Source organism: Triticum urartu, chromosome 2, assembly GCF_003073215.2.
Source record: "Triticum urartu cultivar G1812 chromosome 2, Tu2.1, whole genome shotgun sequence".
Taxonomy (NCBI): domain Eukaryota; kingdom Viridiplantae; phylum Streptophyta; class Magnoliopsida; order Poales; family Poaceae; genus Triticum; species Triticum urartu.
The window spans coordinates 729,270,561-729,279,729 of NC_053023.1; the positions used below are offsets into that span (position 1 = coordinate 729,270,561).

The 9,169-nt window shown below is 46.9% G+C and overlaps 1 pseudogene; it reads left to right on the forward strand.

The window, feature by feature from the left end:
• Positions 1 to 6,103: 6,103 nt before the first annotated feature.
• LOC125534434 lies at positions 6,104 to 7,560 on the forward strand (annotated as a pseudogene).
• Positions 7,561 to 9,169: the final 1,609 nt, after the last annotated feature.

Consider the following 9,169-nt stretch of genomic DNA (forward strand, 5'->3'; position numbering starts at 1 on the left):
CCAAAGCTTGGCCATAAAATGCATCTATCGCCGATGCCACCTCGTCCTGGCCGGAGAAAATCTGCCCATTGTACCTCACTGCCCGCAGCACATTCTTCCGCTGCCTGTGGCTAGCTTGCTGATGAAACAACCTTGTGTTACCACCCCCCTCACGCAGCTGCAGCAGCCGCGATCGTTGTCTTGCAATCGAACGCTCTAGTGAACACAGCCCCAAAAGTTTATGTTTCAAGCATTTCTGCAGCTCCCTCTCCGCATGGGTCAATACACGCAACTCCATAGCTACATCTAGCCGTGTGATCACCTCCAAAGCAATGCCAATCTGCAGCTTCACGTTCCCGATCCACCGGTCACTCCATTTCTGCAAAGCTTTTGCCGTTGCCCTAAGCTTGCAATGCAGCGTGAGGTAGTCATTTGATGTTGCGGGAGTAGCCTCCCACGCAGCCTGTACCGTCTCCATGAACCCTGCCGCCTTAACCCAGAAAGCTTCGAAGCGGAAGCGTTTGTGAGTTTTTATTTCCACATTCATGTCCAACATCAAAGGGCAATGATCCGAAATAGTTGTGCCCACAGCCGACAAGAAGCACGTAGGGAACGCCTCATCCCACTCGTTTGTGACGAATATATGATCAATCTTCTCCAGAGTAGCCTCCTCTCATTCATTAGACCACGTGTACCGGCGACCATTCAAGTACAACTCCTTCAACTCGAGCCTATTCAACTTGGCTCGAAACTTGCCCAACATCCTCCGGTTGATCAAGGCGTTGTTCTTGTCTTCTTGCCTTGCAATGAGATTAAAATCTCCAGCTACAAGCCAGGGGCCTGCGTGTAGCTCTCTTATATCCACCAGCTCTTGGAGAAATTTCACTTTATCCCTGTCCTCTTGAGGTCCGTATACACATGTAAGCCACCACTTCGCCGCTCCCGGAGCCTTCACAATCACCGTGAGCGAGTTGCTCAGGTAGTGTGGGTTTGGGAGCATGACGATCGCCTCGTCCCAGGCCACTAAAATCCCACCACGCGTCCCAACTGCAGGGACATAGAAAAACTTGGTAAATTTATTGCCAAGGCAATGTTGTACAACCGCTACAGATATCTCTTGCAGCTTTGTTTCGTGAAGACAAACTATGGCCGGATTTGCCTCCACCACTACGTGCCTCACCGCATCTCTACGTGCCGGAGCATTGAGCCCACGCACATTCCACACAATGATCCGTAGGGGTTGTGCATACATCATCACCTCCTACCTAGACCACCCGCATCTACCCCTAGGCCATGGCACCGACCACTTGGGGCGTATCCAGCAACGACGCCGGCGGAGACTCCCACCCAAAGAGGGCCAACACCGCTGCGATGTGCTCATCCGAGAGTGGCGGGTTGAACAGATCGACGTACATGCGAAGGGCTTTCTCGGAGATGACCTCTCCCTCATGAGCCAAACATAACTTACGAATGATCACTTGCTGCTATTTGCTGGCCCCATGTTTTGCAATCCTCTCGCTCCTCCTCGGCGTGATGTCCAGAATCCTCTTCCTCCTTGGTCTACGGGTATGCGCCCCATGCTTGCGCGTCTGCGGCCCTGCCAAAATTGGCTCAATAGATCTGCGCATGCTCTCACACAGCTGCGCCACGTCCCCTAGAGCAGGCTCTGCCGGCCTTGGAGTGCATTGGGAAGCACACATGGAGATGGCTCGTCGCTCCCGGAAAGACTCACCTGGAACATGTCCCAATCTTCTACTTGCCTCACCTGCTGCGATATCCTGTCCTCCTACGAGAGAAGCTCAAGGGCCATACATTCCTGCATGCATGATGTCTCTGCCTCCTCGCCACACACATGTCCCCCCTCGCCTGGCTACATGGATCCATACCCGACCAAGGGGGCACGGGAATCGATAGATATCGCTGTCTCCATCTGGGAACAGGAGTCCCTGTCCATCGACTCGCTCCGCGCCCTGTCGGGCCACACACCAGACCGGGCCAGCCCCGACCCCACTGACAGCTCCATCGAGCCAACCAGGCGAATCTCACCAGACTGCTTTGCCAGGACCGAATCAACCGGCTCCAATCCCGTCGCTACCTGCACCCCAGGCCCACACCATCTCGATAACATGACAGATGTCGGGAAGGCCCACGCGCCGCCCCCCAGCACATCTTCCAAGCCGCAAGCTGACACCTCCACCCGGCTGGCCGCCTCGCCCCGGGCCAGCTGTCCCCGAGCCGTTGGCTCCACAGATGCCACGGTCAAGTCACGGTCAATCTCTGCAGCAGGCTCCACCTGCCGCAGCCGAACGTCATGCTCCCTATCCGGGCCCGCAGCACCTTTATTTTGAACGCAGTCCTGCGCCGCCGCCGGAGCGGATGCCGACGACCAGCACCCTGCCGATGGCGGCAAGGCTGCCGCATCGGAACCATTCCTCCTCGCACCCTCAGCTCCACCTTGGCCTTGTCGCCGTGGAGCCCGCCTGTCAGATCTTCCATCTTCCTCCGGCGGTGGAGCCGGCGGGCTAGGCGGCGGCGACAGCTCCGGATCGTCGTCCTCATCCACCACCGGCTTGGCCAGCTTGACAATGCGAATGTTATACCACAACGCTGCCGTCCTCGCCGCCCGCGGGAAGACCCTACCTCGCCGCCGACGAGGCTCCTCCACGTACAACCTCCTTTGCTCCGGGATGCGCTCCGGCCGATCCGTCCTCAGCCACACCTTGTAGCTCGACATGTCGTACCTCTGCGCCGTGCTGTCCACCACTCCAACCACGAGCCCTAGGCCATGGAGGACCGTATTAAACGTCCTCCTCGTCCACGCGTGCGCCGGCACCCCCACCAGCGCCACCGGCACCAGAAAGGACAACGCCGCTCCGATAGCCTGCGCCTGCCTCAACATGCTAATACAGAAAGAAGTTTTAAAAAAGAAGAGATTCATGAGGCGGAAAAAAAAATTAAAGCTCACCTCTGCTGGTTCTGCAAGATGAGGATGCACTAGTCTTCATGAGTGATCTGCTGGATGTCTCCATGGATATGAGGTCCCAGTCTTGCCATTCTCTAGTACGTATAAAATGTAAAACGAGTCCAACGAAATACAAATGTAAGATGATTAAATATACATTTTTTCTACGGAATAACAATTAAGCTGGACATACCTACCGCTTATATTAAAAATACTAGCCAATTTTGTCATGTTGCTTGGTCAATTGGCTAGTCCTTGTCACATATTTGGACGTTAAGACAATTAAGTGCATGTGTGACCACACACCCTTGAACTCGTCAGTCAATGGTTCGATGTTGTTTTATGTGCTCGAACTACAATATTCATCTCTATCTCTAGCATCCAGCATTTATCCATTTGAAAACATTTCTCAGGTTCAGATTAGTATATTTTTTCTCAACAAATTTGTACTCTAGTACAGGACAGCAAATTTATATATATTATAGCATATTTTCAAACAAACAATAGTATAAGGAGTACTAGTAAAAACGGCCACCTCTATTGCAAAGCAGGTTAAGGGCGACGATTCGGTAACCCTGGCTGCATAGGAAGCTTAATGATAAAACTATCATATTCTGCCCTACATCATCCTGCTCGTCATCTCAGCTCCCTGTTCTGTTTGTCGTGTTTTGTCATTGAGAACAAAAGTCAAGGCAAACCATAATATCTAAGCTACAGCGCCAGTAGAATGAAGTTGACACCTTTGATTCTCATTTTACTACTACTCCCTCCGTAAACTAATATAAGAGCGTTTAAAATACTAAAATAGTGATCTAAACGTTCTTATATTAGTTTACAGAGGGAGTAGCTTATAAGATTTCCCTACATGCACACCAGAGGTAGTAGCCACACCTCTCGACCTTTTGAATTGATGCGTGTTGATAAGTTTGAGCCAAATATGGAACTCTGGGAGTACTCCCTATTGTTCTAAAACGTAAATCTCTTCAGCACATCGACACGCAGAAAATTCTATGCTAATAAATGTATGATCAACAACCACAAGAAGCCACAGGGTAGAGAGAAAGAACGAGTGCCACCGTTAAAGTGGAACCGTGGAACTCAACATTTATCTAGTGGCGTGAGTGTACCATTTCTCTTCTGGATTTTTGTTCGTCCACTCTGAAAACAATCATGAAAACCACAGTTTGTGCCATGTCCGTTCGAGGTCCTTCTGTTAGATTTTGGGCCAAATGATGACGCAGTTTTTTTCCATTCCAGAGTGTCCCATTCTTTGGTAATTGCTCGGACCATACTTAATCATTACAGGGAGTCTAGTTGGAAGAATACTCCTAGTTTTAGTATGAAACAAAAATAGGTTATCGTCCAGGTTGCATCATACTATTTTTGTTTTCCATGTTTACCATTGTGGAGATCAGTATCAGGTCAAGACTTAACTCTGAAGAATCACAAGGTGCAACAGTTTTTGATTCAAGACTGAACACACTTCATGATTGGGTTCTGAAGAACCAAGGAAGTGAATATACAAGAGAATTGTTTTCATACATAAAGAAGTGAATTGTATTTCTCATTACTGACCAAGATAAAGTGTGCATCGTTCCTTACCAATGAGTTGCATATCAGGATGGTCGCTTCCGGACGTGAATTTGTTTTCTTGAATGTTATGAGAGCCAACCCAAATGTCAACTTTGTACAAGTATCCAATACCTGCATGAATCTGAAAAACAAATGTGTACACATATATAAGTTTATCTTACAACAAGATTCCTTTTGAATGATTTTTTTTGGACTAGTGTCCAATACCTGCAACAATCTGAAAAGAAGTTCACCGTTCCCAAAAAGGCCAAATAAAGCCTAGGCAGTAAGATATCTTCAAAACTCAGACGTTCGACATGGTTAAGAGTGTTGCTGACTATATGTTGGTGCCACATGTGAGTGACCATGATTTTCATTTTTTATGTACTTTTATCATATACAGCTACTCCCTCTGTAACAAAATATAGGACGTTTTTTTTGTTTCACGTACAATTGTTAAACACGCCTTACATTTTGTTACAGAGAGAGTACAATATTACAATACAAATGCAACATAACATCACACAGTCAAACTTGGTTAGAGGTGGTAGAGTGCACATATATATGGGTTGCCATGTCAAATGTGAAAGGATGGAGTCAAATGCAAGATAATATACATTTTTGTTATTGGAACAATAGTTAATGTTGGACCTACCATGAGTATTAGAAATACTGGTCTATGTTTTCATGCTGCTTGGACAGTTCGCTTGTCCTTGTCAACATGTTTGGACGTTTAGACAAATTTTTTTTTGCGAGAAAATTTCCAATCTATTCATCTTCAATCATGGCAGTACAACGAATACCAGAAATAATAAAAATTACATCCAAATTCATAGACCACCTAGCGACGACTACCAGCACTGAAGCGAGCCGAAGGCGCGCCGCCGTCATCGCCCCTCCATCGCCGGAGTCGGGCACAACTTGTTGTAGTAGACAGTCGGGAAGTCGTCGTGCTAAGGCCCCGTAGGACCAGCGCACCAGAACAACAACCGCCGCAGATGAAGAATAACGTAGATCAGAAAGATCCAATCCGAAGACACGCGAACATAGACGAACAACGACGAGATCCGAGCAAATCCACCAAAGATAGATCCGCTGGAGACACACCTCCACACGCCCACCAACGGTGCTAGACGCGCCGCCGGAACGGGGACTAGGCGGGGAGACCTTTATTCCATCTTTAGGGAGCCGCCACCGTCTCGTCTTCCTGAGCAGGACACAAACCCTAACAAAACTGAAAAAAACGACTAAAAACGGAGCCCTCCCGCCGACCCTTGCCGAGATCCACCGCGCCCCCATGGCCCTAGGGCCACCGGAGAGGAGGCGGACCTGCGGCGGCGGCGGCGGGAGGCAGAAACCCTAACTTTTTTGTGGAGGAAGGAGGCTTGTTTTTTGATTTGGTGGACGTTTAGACAATTAAGTGCCCATGTGATCACACACCCTTGAATTCGTCGTAGTTGATGTTGTAGTCATCGCTACAAACTTTTCTATATTTTGAAGTCACTGTAAGAGTTCGCAGAGGCTTCGGTAAAAAATTAAAGTGTTGGCAGAGGCCAGTTAATTTGTCCAGAGAGAAGGATTCCCTCATCAATTCCATGGAGGTTGCCATATCTGCAGTTACAGGTGAACTTTTGAGCAGGTTCATCTCCTTCCTGATGAACAAGTATCGCTCCTCCTTAAGCCATGCACACTCAAAGGAGCAAAAGAAGATGGTGGAGAGGTTGCAGCACCTCCTGATGAGGGCTGGCACCATCGTTGAGGAGGCGGACGCACGGTACATAACCAACTCTGGAATGATGACACAGCTCAAGAAGCTCTCAGAGGCCATGTACCGAGGATGCCGCGTGCTGGACACCTTGAGGTACGGAACCCTCCAAGATAGTGGAAGCTTCGACGAGGTTAGCAACGACTCATCCATCAGCTGCTTGTATTTAGCCAAGCGTTCTCGAACAACTGGCAAGGCCGTGCACCTCGAGTCACATGATGCCTTGGAAAGCTTAGAAATTGCTGTTGCTAACATGGCAGAATTTGTTGTGCTTCTGGGTGGATGCGACCGCATGTCTCGTAGGCCATACGACGTTTATCTTTACACCGAAAACTTCATGTTCGGCCGGCATGCTGAGAAGCAGAAGCTCTTGAGCTTCTTGCTGCAGCACAGTGACCCTCATGGTGATCATGCACCGGCCATTCTTCCAGTCATAGGTGGTGCCTCGGTAGGAAAGAAAACTTTGGTTGCTCATGTGTGTGGCGACAAAAGAGTTCACTCACGCTTCTCCTCCATTTTGCACTTGAATGGAGACAGCTTTATGAGGATACTTGACAACGGAAGGAGCATGTTTGGGATGGTGCTGGTGGTTATTACGTTTTCTTCTGATATAGGAGACGATGATTGGAAAAAGTTTCACTCCTTTGTCATAACAATGGGCAGAGGAAGCAAGATCATCATCATAAGTAGACTTCAAAGTCTAGCTCGATTTGGATCGGTGAAACCGATTTTCCTAACTGTTCTGTCTTATGACGAGCTGAGGTACCTTTTCAAGACACTAGTATTTGGAAGTGTAGACCCCATGCAACATCCACGGCTCGTAGAAATAGCAGATGAATATGTCAAGGTGTTGCACAGTACACAAGGTTCACTTGTCGCAATAAATATGTTCGCGGATGTGTTGAGAAGGAACCTCAATGTTCAGTTCTGGCGTGGTATATTGGAAAGGGGGTTACGAATGGTTAAAAGAAACCTCTCCATATACGGTGTGCACCCAACCATCCTTATAGAATAAGGCCATCCGGTGGACATAACGGACTTTGCTTTGCATCCACTTAGCATGACATGTTATACAGTTAATGTTTCAACCAAGAAGGAATCGCCAAGCGTGACATTTGGCCAATTGATAACAGATCCTAGTGTTAGACTGAAAGAAGATTTCATTTTAATTTCATGGGAATCAAGGATACCCCCTCATACCTCGTTTGCTCGTTTTGTTACGAGTCATGCTCAGGATACACATGAAGGGCCAGGGAGGAAGCGACGAGGAGTGCCTATGTAATTTTGTTTCAGAGCTCGCATAATGTAACCCATGTTGTACTTTCCGATGCATGAAAATAAGATGTGTTCGTGTGGCCATGGACAAACCATTTTAAAGAGTGATTATATACCATTAAACTAAATGTGTTGGAGATCTCAATTGTAAGTAAAACAGTACTATCAGATCCAACGACCCCACCCCCCCTCCACTCTGCACTTTCTAGATAACAAAAAACATCATCTTGCACCATGGAATGAATCTAATCCATATAGGTAGGTGAGTAAACTTAACTGAAATAAGAAGTGAATATTCAAATGTTGTCTATTTTAAGGACTGTGAAACTTCAGAACATTCAGAACTCACTTTAATTTGAAGCTGGCCAAAACAGGATAAAAGCATCATTGCTTCGCCTCGTCATCTGTTCAAGAGTGATTAAATGTATCCAACGGCATGATTCTACCCGTCATTTACCATTTCCTTGTTGTCTCTAGTTTGCTGTTTAAGCCAGTTTTAGCTGCTAATCTTAGCTGAACTAACTGCCAAGTGCCTAATGTGACCGTTGCGGAAGTATATCGCCCCAGCTAATCTTTGGCAGAGAATTCATTTTGGGCCACTTGGTCCTCCTTGAGGCCGCCCTGTTCGATTTTGGGCCACAGTGATAGCGTTTTTTTGGGTAAATTTTAGACTATCTCATGCTTCGGCAATTTTTCTGACTGTACTCAGTACATGGAGCAAATACACAGGGGGTACCTAACAATTTCCTGTAGGATGACTACTTTTAGGTTTTTTAATAACAAAACCAAGTTGGATCCCAGTATTTGCTTTTCCATTTTTATTGCTTTTCCATTTTTACCATTGTGGAGATCAACGTCAGGACACTAAGAATGCACACAGTGCGACAATTTCCGATTAAAAGCTGAATTAGTACAAAATAAGCCACACAGAGATTAAGGGCAAATGTAGAAACAAACTAGTTACATGTGCTCAGAAAAATTATTAAGGTATAGAGTTGTGATTCTAATCACTGACCAAGATAAAAGGGCGCATATCATTTCTTTGTCAATGAGCTGCGCGCTGCTTCTCTCCACTGAAGCTCATCTGAAAAAACACAAACAATTTTCAAGTGAAACACTGCAATAATAGACTGCACATACATTTTTTTTCCGAAAAGGGGGGTCTCCCCGGCTTCTGCATCAGAGTGATGCATACGGCCATCTTATTAACCAAATAAAAAGGTTCCAATAAGGTTCCAAAGTCTTCAATTGTAAAAACTGAAAAGAAAGCTCACACGGAGCCAAACTGGGCTAGAAACACAAACTAGCCAAGAAAAGACGCCACAACCGGCTGGCTAAAGATAGATAGGTAAACTAATTGCCTATCCTATTACATGACCGCCATCCAAACCGGTTGAAGATATCCCGAGCTACCATCTCCCAGCGGATAGATCCAGTAACCAAATGCTCTCTGGCCTCCATCGGAGTGAGTAGCGACCACGAACGGATCACAGCCGTGGCTCGGAAAATAACCTGCAAAAAGTGAATACGTGATATTTTGTTAAAAACCAAATCATTTCTGAAATTCCAGATAGTCTACAGCAAAGCGCAAACTCCAACACGAATATGTCTCGCTA